This window comes from Chelonia mydas, chromosome 9 (assembly GCF_015237465.2).
Source record: "Chelonia mydas isolate rCheMyd1 chromosome 9, rCheMyd1.pri.v2, whole genome shotgun sequence".
NCBI lineage: Eukaryota > Metazoa > Chordata > Testudines > Cheloniidae > Chelonia > Chelonia mydas.
The window spans coordinates 14,043,328-14,056,288 of NC_057855.1; the positions used below are offsets into that span (position 1 = coordinate 14,043,328).

Sequence of the window (12,961 nt, forward strand, 5' to 3'; positions counted from 1 at the left end):
AAGAACAAACAAGTTCCAAGTTACTGATATTTCCATGGGTTCTCAGTAGGTCCCTTCTTCTCTCTGCCTCTCTTTTAGATTGCAAGTGTAACCCACCCTCCTGGGTGTGGTGTTCTGTCCCATGTGGTGGCAGAGAGCACGATTAATGAGTCTGCCCTACAGTATTAGCTAACAATCAGTTGGCTTTTAGCTCATGCGATAGAGGCTCATGCACTAAGCTCTAGGGGTCCCAGGTTTGATCCTGATGACACCCGGGGTCTGTTGGCATTACAAGTGGGAGCTCGTCCTGGATTTCAGTTGGGAAGTCTCTGAAGCTTGGGATGTGCTTCCTCAGCTAGGGGATATATGTAACCCAAACACCTCCTGGGTGTGGTGTTCTGTCCTATCTAGTGGCACCGAGACCACTGAGAGAGAGAGAGATAAAATGAGTCTGCTAACAGCAAGTTAACATGCTGGAGAGGCTCATGCACTAAGCTCCAGAGGTCCCAGGTTCCATCCCGCCCGCCGATGACTGGGGTCTGTTGGCGTTACACAAGCTCTACAGGGCAGAGTCCATCTTAATTTTGTGTGTTATAGTGAACTAAGCACATTGGTAGTGCTAAAAGGAATAATAAAAATGTTCAAAGTTTCTATCAAGAAAAATTTCTCACTGTCTTTATTTACATTGGTATTTTTCATATTTGTCCATATATAACTTTGGATTTATCCTAGCTACTCTGTGCAGTTTTCTGCAAGGCTTCTATAATATCCTTAATCACCGATTTGATACTGAGTTTGTCGTTAACAACAAACACAAAACACAAAGGTTTGACATGTATTTGCTATATTGTATCCTTGTTTCACAGTAAGGTTTATGGATCCACTTTATTCCAGTATTCTTGTAGAGACTTAAGATCACACTCGAGAGGTGTTGAGCGCTCTCAATCCAATCCAGCAAAGCACTTAAGCACATGCCTAACTTTGAGCAAATGATTAAGCATATGTATGCGTGTGTGTCCAACGAGACTAAAGTTAAGCATGTGCTTACAACCTTTGCTGGAATGGGTTAAGAGTGCTCAGCACTTTGCAGGATTGAGCCCTTACTGTATTTTAACACAAACATAAAACAACATTTAAAAATAAATATATATTAGTCTGGTTTCAAGTTATTTTTTTTCATGCCATAGATGCCTTCTTTCATATGAGTTAAAAAGGAATTCAAGAAATTTGGGAGGATCCCATTCCTATATTTTTTTCCATTTTCCATTGTAAATCAAAGCTCATATTCCAATTATTCTGGTTTATGTCACTGTAAATCACTGTCTACAAAGTCGCAAATTCCATTGAAAGGAACATAATTTCAGCCGGCCACCTGCAGGGGTCAGGAAGGATTCTCTCCCACCGCCCCATGTATTCTGCTGGGGTTTTTTATTGTCTCCTTCCTCTGAAATATCAGGAACAGCCACAGCTGGAGATGGGGCATTGGGCAGGGGTTTCTTGCTCACCTGCTCAGAGGTTAAATGATCACCATCTGTGGGGTCAGGAAGGAATATTTTATCTCAGGTCAGACATGGAGTTTTTTTGCCTTCCTCTGCAGTGTGGGGATGCAGATCACCTGCCAGGATTATCTGGGTATAGCTCAATCATTTCCCGGCCATTGCAAGGGCCTTGGGCACTGGTGGTGCACCTTCTTTCTGTGCGGCACGTAATAGTCTAGTCTCCTGTGGGCTGTGATACTTCGGTCTAATCTTGGTTGTTGTGTTTAGTGTACAGGTGCTAGGTGGTGGCGGCCTGAGGTACACAGGAGGCCAGACCAGATGGTCTGGTGTTCCCTTCTGGCCTTAAACTCTGAATAATGATTAAGCCCAGATACGGGCCAGAGGCCCAACTGAGCTGTTTACAATGGCCTGGAAAATTGTTGCGGTCATACGTTGCTCAGTCAAAATAAATTAGACCTAAAAAAACTCACTACTGAATACACGGAACACTCAGGATTTAAACGGAAGTAAAACTCTTAATTTTGCATGCCACTGAGGCAAAAGGAGGCTGAGACCCCTGCCTTTCATACTGCAATACCTTTGACACACAGGGGCCAGGAGTTCACTCTTTGACCTGACATGAGCTTTGACTCAATAAGAGATATAGCATATTTGTATATTCATATACTTCAGGCCCACCTGTGTCCTCTGCTTTAATACACAGCCAAAAAGAAGCAGAACCAATGCTGTGTGCGCAGCTTTCATTTTGTCATTTCCTGCCTTTTGAGTACTTAACCACCCCAACCGTAATGTTTTCTAAATGTGGCTTCATTAAATGAAATTTCACAGGTTTTTCAATCAAGTGAACAAGCTAGAAAAAAAGGAATTGCATAACATGCAAGTGTTTGGCTTGACATCACCAGAACCTTCTACCCTAAGTCCTTTCCTGTGCAGTTTGGTAGGTGCACAGGACAGACACTCTCAAGTTCAACCCTTAGAAGTAGTGCATTTGTTGAGGTAAGAATTCCTGCAAAGCCCTTCCTCCTTTACAGCACAGCCAACCATGGTTGTACAGTACAACCTTCTCTAACTGCACATTTTACAAGCTAGTGAGACCATCACACATAAAATGCACCTCTATGCACAGAGTTTAATTCTTTAATGAGTCACAACTCTCATCAAATAAAAAATCAGTTTTCACAAGAACACTGAAAGGCACTTCTCCATTAGAGTTACTTTCATGCCAAACTTCATCTCTCAACCCCTTAGCCCTTTAGGCAATAGACTTATGACAAAGAAAGTCACCAGGACAATTTTTAAACAATGGGAACATGTACCCACTCTCCCCCTAGGGCTTGTTTACACAAGTTTTTTTTACACTACAGCAGCTACACCAATGCAGCTGCACCAGTGCAAATCCCTAGTGCAGCTCTCTCCACCAGCGTCAGAAATGATTTTGTACTGGCACAGTCTACCCCAGGGCAAGACACACCAAACACATTCTTAGTGTAGACAAGCACTCAATCATAGAGGAGGGGAGAAAAAAAAACCAAAAATTATACTGACAAAAGGCTAAAGTTTCCAAAAGTTATAAACAGGGGGTTCAAACAGAACGGTTTCTGCAACATTTGCTATGGAGGGCAAGGCTATTCCTACTGTTATAATATGATAGTGCTTTCTTATATCTTAGAAAAAAGGGAATACTACACATGTGGACCCTTTCCCAAACAGGTCTCTTTGTGTGCTTGAAGTGTAATCAGAAAATTGCCCAAGATCTCATTCTCTGATTCCTAAACTGATTCTATTCTCTGTAGAGCGATATTTGATTCCGACACTTCATTGCACAAAAACCTAATAATCAACAGAGCAAGACAGCTGCAAAAATTGGTAGCCAATATAGCAGCCTTGTGAAACACTTGTAGTGTAAGCTCCATGGATCTGCTGTTTGTGAAGTTTATAGAGAAAAATGATTTATCTCCTCACACTAACATAAGAAGACTCCTCAGCAGTGATTCACGCTAAAGATCATCATACTCTATACATAAAATTACCAAAAATATATGGATGAGATATAAACGTGATTAATATGGAGTTGGGACTATCCGTATAAAACCACATAAAAGATGGGGTATGGCACATAATAAAAATGAGTATGACCCAGCACAGTACTACTGTTTTGTATGCTGTGCCCCACCATACAAGGAATGAGGCAATAACAGGGAGCTATTGTTTCTATAGGTAACAAAAGCCACCAAGTGCAAATCACATATCAAAGCAGGAATGACACCAAGGTGTGTCTTCATGGCAGGGAAGATGACAATCCTCTCCATTACAAAATAATAAGTAATAGTGCTTTAAACATTCCGAGTGGTGCGCGCACACACACACATTTTACAGTTAATACTCAGAACACCCCTATGAGTGTAATGATCCTCATTTTACACATGGGGAAACTGGCATACGGAAGTGAAGGGATTTACCCAAGGTTATACAGCAAGTTAGTGAAATGGAATGCAAAAAGTTCCCGGCTCCATGTCCTGTGGTTAGTCCACGAAACTAGTTTGTCTCTTCTCTCACGTTACACTGCATATGTCTATATTCAATTACACATAGATAATCTATATCTTTCGTCTATCTATACACACAGAGAAATTTACATACAACACAACCATATTTAAAATACTTACAAATTGAAGTAATTTATTCTTCACCAGTGATATTTACTATATATTGTTCCTATACTAACATTTAGCATGCACATTTTACCACAACAATAATAGTAGACATGTGATGGCCGCCCTCTTGCTCAACACACTGGGGATTGAACCAGGGACCTCCAAAGCCAAAAAGCATGAATGGCCAAAGGCCCAAATAGGACCTGCAATACAGTAGAGATGCACAGCAATTTATTTTATTTTTTTTAACCAAGAGTTTATTCACAAAGAAAATGCAGTCTGGGGTCAACTGGAACTATTTGTGAATTCAGAAGTGTGAACGAATTGTTTCTGCAAAAAAATATTTTGACTTTTTCAAAACAAAACGGCATGCCTTTCAGTTTCAGAACAAAAGTTGAGAAGTTTAGCTAGATTTATTTCTAAAAAAAGAAGTAAATACATCTGAAAAAGAAACCATTTGAGTTGAACAAAACACTGCATTCGACCTGAAATGATTTTTTTTGTTGTTTTGTTTTGGTGAGAAACATTTCCATTTTATGTCAACCTGAACAAAATATTTTTTAGTTAAGCCACCAAACCGAAAAAATGAATTATTCACCCAGCTCTGTTAACCAGTGAGTTACAGATGGACTTTCACCGTATCATCAGCTAACTTTTTGAAAACATTTTTTTTAACTGAAGAAAGTTCATGTTTAAACCAAGTTCCCTCCTGCCTGCCCACTCAGGGTTGTAGGGGAAGACCAAAATGCAGGTGACCGTTATGTAACCACACTGTAAGTGAAAGAACTTGGAAAGACAGGCCCGTGTTCTAGTGAAGCTCGAAAACTTGTGATACAGGAGATATTGGATGCTGTTACTGTAGTGAACCTGAGTGCAACCTGTGACAACCATATGAGCCACAAGTATCTTTGTACTGATATATACAACGGGCGGTTTTCACTATACATAAAACCCCCTTGCCAATTTCTTCATATTTCATACTATGAACCAAATTCTGTGCTACTTACTTGAATACAAAATCCCATTGACATCAATTTTGCTATGCTTGAGTAAAAACTGAAGCATTTGACCCATTAGTATTGGATTGGTTAACAGAATTTTCTACATTCAGCAATGTGACTGGGTCTTCTGGTATCTCTTAAAAGAATCAAGTGTTTTTCACCCTTGTTTGAAAACTCCTAAGGTAAGGAACCTAAAATATACAGGTTAACATGCAAGACCTTCTAGGAAAACTTTGTAATGCTTTATAATCGCATTGATTTTATCAGATGCTATTTATTCTGCATAAAATTGTACTGTTTAATAAAATTAGAACAGACAAACCAAACAATCTGCCTGCAACTCAAAATCAGTTCTGTTTCAATTATTTTAGACAAGTAATACATATAGCACTTCTCTTCTATTCTAAGACTTGTCTCTACAATTAAATGCTTTGACTGCAAGATGAACAAAACTGGGAGTAGGCTCTTTTCTTGTCCTAATTTTGTTGATACTGGAAATAAATGCTGGATTATGGATGTACTTGGCCTCTTACAAAGGCTTTCTAGATTAAGAATCTAAAAATATGTAGCATTGGTTGATATACAGTAGTTTGGCATTGTTACAGTACATACTATATAATGCCTTCTATATAGAGATGACTAACAAAATTGCTTGTATATGATAATACCAATAAAAAACTGTACTGAGTGATTTGAAAAGAAGCCTATATGAAATAGGTTATTTTTTTAAACAAGACATTCAGAATAAGATCTGAATTCTCTGTTTTCTTTCCTGACGAAAGATTTTCTCTCTTTAGATGAGCATAAGAACAGCCACACTGGGTCAGACCAAAGGTCCATCTAGCCCAGTAGCCTCTCCTCCAACAGTGGCCAATGAACAGAACAGGCAATCATCAAGTGATCCATCCCATCGCCCGCTCCCAGCTTCTGGCAAATAGAGGATAGGGACAGGATTCCTGACCATCCTGGCTAATAGCCATTGACGGACCTGTCCTCCATGAACTTGTCTAGTTCTTTTTTTAACACTGTTATAGTCTTGGCCTTCACAACATCCTCTAGTAAGGAGTTCCACAGGTTGACTGTGCGTTGTGTGAAAAAATATTTCTTTTTGTTTGTTTTAAACCTGTTGCCTATTAATTTCATTGGGTGACCCCTAGTTCTTGTGTTATGAGCAGGAGTAAATAACATTTCCTTATTTACTTTCTCCACACAAGTCATGATTTTATAGACCTCAATCATATCGCCCCTTAGTCGTCTCTTTTCCAAGCTGAAAAGTCCCAGTCGTATTAATCTTTCCTCATATAGAAGCCATTCCATATCCCTAATAACATTTGTTGCCCTTTTCTGAACCTTTTCCAATTCCAATATATCTTTTTGAGATGGGGCAACCACATCTGCACACAGTATTCAAGATGTGGGAGTACCATGGATTTATATAGAGGCAATATGATATTTTCGGTTTTCTTATCTTTCCCTTTCTTAATGATTCCCAACCTTCTGTTCGCTTTTTTGACTGCCGCTGCACATTGAGGGGATGTCTTCATAGAACTATCCACAATGACTCCAAGATCTCTTTCTTGAGTGGTAAGAGCTAATTTAGACCCCATCATTTTATATGACTCATCTATAGCATTGTCAGTACAGTTGAAGTCAGCCAAAGTCCTCATTGATGTTCTCATTTGCTGTATTTGCAAATCCCATAGCCTTTACATAGTAATTCTTAATTATGGTCCTAATCCTGCAATCTAATTCACATAGGCACCCTATACCTGTATAGAGTCTTACTGAAGTCAGTGGGGTGCTACGTAGGTGAAGGGATGCAACTAGTACAGACCACATTGCATGATCAGGGCCTAAATTGGAATCAGTGAACTACTAACATGAGCATGGATTACTTGAGTGAATGAAGACTGAAGGACAGGGGCCTTGGATGGGAAGAAAGAGTTTGGATACATTTGTATCTTTGCATGCTTTCTGGAAACAGGGTTTTCTAGATGATGATTTTAATAGTTATTTTAAAAACCTAAGAGACATTGGCCTTTGTGGAAATTTTCTGAACTATCACTGATAAAAGTCACACAGCACTAATGTTCTTCATCACACTTCTGAAATTTTTAAAAATCCTTCAAAGCCTCATAAGCGATCAGAGCACAATTCAGTTCCTCTAAGTGTGTTAAGCTCTTTTTTTTGTTAAGTGTAACAGAGGCCACATTTTCTATTTCTCATCAATTTTACGAGTTAAAAAGATGTTCATCCCTAACTGGACAAAGAACAAAGAATAAAATAATCTACAGTCTGAGTAACTTAAGGCAACCAGTTAAAATTTAAGAATCAAAGACTGTGACAATGCAACTGATCATATTAGTGCAAGGGGTATTTGCAATGCAGATTGCCTGTTACATTTCAAAATTTTAATGAATTCAAGACAGCACCTTAGACCCAGCTACAAGAGAGAAATCATGCTGAGTTAAAAATGCTATGTTTCTGGGTAGCTTGAATCACCTTCTATTTGCATTATGCAGATAACAGTGTCAGAATAATTAGTCTGCAGTTTTGTCTGACATCTAATATGCCCTGCAACAACAAGAGAGAGACAACCCATTTTTCAAAGTTTGTTGACTTCTTGTTACTGGTGAGCAAATTTAGCAGCAAACCTAATTTTGATACAGAGAATTTAAGTCTTTAAAGTATTTCTGCATTTTGATACAGAAATTCTGTTGGAACAAACAGTTCACACAGCCCATCGAGATGTCTTCTCTATTCTCAGAAGAGCCTCTGATTACTTTCTGATTATTTAAAAATAATAAGAAAGTAATTAGCGTCTTTGCTTTCACAAACCTTTCTCCCGTTATGTTATTTCCAACACTTCTTTGAAGATATATTTATGCCTACTACCTGATACTCGTGCAAAGATAGAGGTCGAAATGCACTGCCTTTTTAAAAACGTGTTTTAAAAGACCAAAAGAAGATCAACGTTGAAGCCAAATACTGCGTTCTTTACCCAGGCAAAACTCCCAGCAAAGTCAGTGGGAGCTTTGCCTGAGTAAGGACGGGAGGATTGATCCCTCTGCTTCATTCTTCCCCCGGGTTCAAAGAAGATTTCTTTAAAACACCGCTGAGCTCGCCTCAGCGTCACTCTGAGACGGATTTACCCCGTTCGGAAAGAGTCTGCCTGGTGCACCACGCCAGGAGACCTCTGGTCAGTTTCCCTCTGTCTCTCGCACAAACACAGGCGTGACTTGTTACACAATGAATGGCACTCTAGCTGGCCCTGGCCGATCGCACTGCTGGGGCTTCTCTTCTGCTTCACGTCCACACGTGAGTGCCCCCAGCGAGAGATGACCGCGGACCCTCGCCGATCTCCAAGCACACCCCGCCGATCTCTTTGGCCACCCCACCCCCGGCAGGAAATGGCCCCAGCTGGCAGGCGGCTGCAGCTGCTCCGGACCAAGCCTCCGCTGAGTGTCAGAGACTTCCTTCCCCACCCACCCCTGCTCTTGGAACAGCCCATCGCCCCGCGGCTTGGAAGGGAGGCGAGCCCGAGCGGCGAGCTCCGGCGGGGGCGGGGGGCGAGAACTCGGGCGCGGCGCAGCTGGGCGCAGCTGGAGCAGCAGCGGCGCCCTTCTCGCCTGCAGGCTGCACCCGGCCGGGGGGCGTTCGCCCAGCGGCGCTTCTCCCCGGGGGGGGGCGCCTCGGAGTTGGCAAACTTGCCCCCGCCCTGTGCAATTCAGCTCCGCGTGCCCCATTACCTTGCAGAGGAGCGAGCCCGGGCGCGGCGTGGCTGCACTGAGCTGGCTGGGGAGGGAGGGTTTTCAGCAGCCGTAAAGCGGGGAGAGAGCCCTTTCCCTTTCCCCGAGCTGCTGTGTGTGTTGCTCGTTACGGGAGATCAGCCCGCTTGGCAGCCCCGGCGAAGGGCCGGAGCCAGAGGGAAGGAGAGAGCGGCTGAGTCACAGCCAGGGAGACATGTCTGCACAGGGAGGAAGCGGGTGTAAAGGGCAGGAGGAGAGGGGCTGTGGCGGGGGGTGGATTCCTGCAGAACAGAACTAAAGAGTGGCAGAAAAGAAAAAAAAAAATCAGAGCCTAGCCACGTGGAAAAGCAGAAGAGGCTCTACCCTGCCCCCCTTTGCTGTCCAGATGGTCCTTGACCTACATTTCAACAAGACCTTCATGAAGCCATGTGTCATCCTACCATCATTCAGGGATTTTATCCTCACAGGGCTCTGGGAAGTAGGAAAGTGTCATCCCACAGATGGGGAGGCAGGATAGGGTAGATCAAGGGCATTGTCTACACCAGTGGTCTCCGAACTTTTTGGCCCGCGCACCCCCAGGGTGAAGACCAGAAGACCTGCCGCAGGTGCGCTGCCGACGGAAGACGAACGGAAGACTTACCACAGGCGGGCCGCCGGAGGGGAACACCAGCCGTGGACGTGCAGAGCTGCCGCCGAAGAAAAAAAACGGTGGAGTGCCATCCGGTGGCACTCCTGCTGCCGGCGCGCACCCCCTGGGATCATCTCGCACACCCCAGTGTGGAGACCACTGGTCTACACTACAAAATGATGTTGACCATGGTCACGTCGCCATACAGCCACCACAATAATTAAATGGCTTTTGCGTGTCCACACTATGCTCCTCGTGTCGGCAGTGTGCAGCCGCAGCAGGAGCGCTTACGGCAATGCACTGTCTGACACTAGGTCAACCTAACTACATCAACATTGACTCTACTAGGCCTCTTGAGGAGATGGAGATCTTAAGTTGGCAAGCAGGGCATTTAGGGCGGCAGGAGTGAAATTTTAATGCAGACACTTACATAGGTCGACGTAATCTGTCTTGAGTCCACTTTATTCTGCAATGTAGACCAGGCCTAACTAACTTGGCCAGAGCCACACAGAAAGTCTGTGGCTGAGCCAAGACTTGAACCCAGGTAATGGGTGTCTCACTCTAGTGCCCTAGCCACTAGACAACCCTTCCTCACAGCTGAGTGGCTTATTTTGTCTAGGAGCTGGCCTAAGCTATACCACCCAAACCACTCTTTTGCCAGTATAAGATATGTCTGTGTAACCCACACACCTACTGGGTGTGGTGCTCTGTCCCACCTAGTGGTACTGAGACCGCTTAGAGAGAGAGTTAAATGAGACTTTTCTACAGCCTTAGCTAATAAGCAGTTGGCTTTGAGCTTATGCGGTAGAGGTTCATGCACTAAGCTCCAGAGGTCCCTGGTTTGATCCTGCCAACGACCAGGGGTCTGTCAGCATTACATCTGCACTAGGAGGAGTTTCCAGTATAGCTATACTGGCAAGCCCTTTCTAATGTAGACAAGGCTTAAGGGAAGGAGAGGTTTCAGAGTAACAGCCGTGTTAGTCTGTATTAGCAAAAAGAAAAGGAGTACTTGTGGCACCTTAGAGACTAACCAATTTATTTGAGCATAAGCTTTCGTGAGCTACAGCTCACTTCATCGGATGCAACGATACATCCGATGAAGTGAGCTGTAGCTCACGAAAGCTTATGCTCAAATAAATTGGTTAGTCTCTAAGGTGCCACAAGGGAAGGAGAATAAGCTATACCAGTGTAAGGCACCTTTATATCAGTATAACTGTGTCCACACTAGGAATTGTACTCGTATAACTGTATTGTATTAAAAAAAAAACCCACGACTGAAATAGTTATATCAGTAAAAAAAACCTGTGTAAACCACGCCTAAGTTTAAAATCATGAGTCAGGAGCCAAATCATCTGTTTTGGATCCTGTTTCTTAACAATCTGGTTTCTGAGCCTAAAAGCTGAGGCTTTAAGAAAAACAGTAAATATTGTGAGATTTGTGATAGAATTGCAAGAGTTGGCAACAGTGACAGTTGGCCACAATCTGCAGCGGAAATTTTGACCATTTGTCTAAGTATAGTTAAGTCTTTGAATGTGGTTGTTCAATAAAATGTGAGCTTGCCCATATTTTGGGGTTGAATTCTCATTTTCTTGGGCACATTAAAATGAAATAACACTGCTGCTGCAATTGCCTCTCTGCATTCTGCTTGCTGTTTTGGACAATTGTGCCAGGTTTTCCCATTTTTATGCTCTAGTTTTTAGTGTGTCTGACTCTCACTTGGGCTTCTATGTTTAGTTTTGCCTATACTTCACTATAAATTAAAATGTCATTGGCACCACCAGTCTGAGGCTATGAGTCTCAACTGAGGCCACATAATAATTTATTTCAAAAGAAAGCGAAAATTCTAATACCTAAACAATGTTACGGACAGCATCCATCTGGTTTGAAAGCGACACCGAAATACAGACCAGCCCTAGTTTAGGCTGCTGTTGATGCGGAACACTCATTTTGGCTGTGTCTGCAAATAGGTTTTATTCCAGGTTCTGCTTCAAGACAATGGAGAATAACCTGATGAATCTGGAAAGCATCTACAGTTGGCCCATTGACTTGTACCTGCATCAAGTGTTGATAGTGTGCAGGCACCTCTGTCCTATTGCTTTGCTTAGTCCCTCCTTTCAACCCCTCTCCTCTGACTGATGGCTCTGTCCTGTTGCTGTGCTCCACCCCTTTCCTATTCCTATCCTATTGCAGCAGCTCAGTTCTCTTTGTCCCATTCCCCGTCAGACCTCCAGTCACGTCCCAGCTGACTGGCAGCTCCATGCTGTTATGCCTTTTTCCAGCTTGAAAGCTTGTCTCTCTCACCCACAGAAGTTGGTCCAATAAAAGATATTACCTCACCCACCTTGTCTCTCTAATATCCTGAGACAGACAGGGCTACAACTACACTGCATACATTTTTCCACTCAGTCCACTCTCAGCCTCCTTGTCCTGCAAACAGGATGCCTGACTCTCTTCCTTGCCCAGCTAACATGTCTGCTTGTCCTCTGACTGAGAAGGATTTTTCCCAGCTTCGTGGGCCAGATTCATGAAAGGCATCTTTAGTTCCTATACTTCTATCAAATAAGTGGTACTCACGTTTCTACTTTAGTAGTGAAGAAGCCATACAGATAATTGAGGACATATATTTCTATATGCATATACAGAAGATATCGTTTTGTGGTGTACATGTACAGTAAGTAATTTAGGGAACCACTAAGGATCAGCCATTCGGAAGGGGGTGGGATGAGGTGGACTCACTGAGGTTTAGCCAGTAATCCTAGATTCCTGAGTTTTCCTCACAATTATATATGAACGTGTAGGTTGAACAATTAGAAATGGTATTCTGCAAACTCTTAAATTTAGCGTACTAATTAAATTAAATTTAATACTAATTAATTAATTCCACAGCAACAGAGGACAGTTTCCCAATGCACATCCTAGATTATGTATAGCTTTGAAATTGTCTGACATGCAGTAATTTGATGGCTTTGCTGACCCCCCTTAACATCAATAGGTAAACTTTGATCTTGAATCCAGTCCCATTATAATACTGTCTATTTGTAAAAAAGGAGCTTCCTTGAGGCAATTAATGATTTAGTTCTGACTGGGAGCATTTTACTATTCCTTCTGTCCTAAATCTGCAGTTTGTCTTGGATTCCGGGTTTCTAATGTAGAGGCTACCGAGATCAGCAGCCCTTAGCAAAGCTGGAGAAACAATCTGTTAAATTTCACTGCGTAAAAGTCAGGGTTAAGGGACTATTGTTTACTCCAAGAGAAAAAGAGAAGAGAACGGGGATCAGGAAGCATTTCCTAGAAGAGTGGATATGACATTCCCATCCCCACTGAAAAACAAAAACTTAGGAAATTGTTTTCCCGACCAGAGGATAAAAGTGCTACCACCAAAACCTCCACACATCTGACTTGTATAAGAGGAGAGCATTTCTGAATTTCAACCCGTCTAAGGAAAGTAGCT

At 42.6% G+C, this 12,961-nt stretch overlaps 1 protein-coding gene across 3 annotated transcripts in view; it reads right to left on the bottom strand.

Moving 5' to 3' along the window:
• NAALADL2 (N-acetylated alpha-linked acidic dipeptidase like 2) overlaps window positions 1-9,160 on the bottom strand; it is an 882,142-nt gene extending 872,982 nt beyond the window's left edge. For all 3 annotated transcript variants that reach the window (XM_043521778.1, XM_043521780.1, XM_043521781.1), the window contains exon 1: window positions 8,883-9,160. The gene's annotated coding sequence lies outside the window, so the exon portion shown is untranslated. The remainder of the gene's footprint in view (window positions 1-8,882) is intronic.
• Between the last annotated feature and the right edge of the window lie 3,801 nt (window positions 9,161-12,961).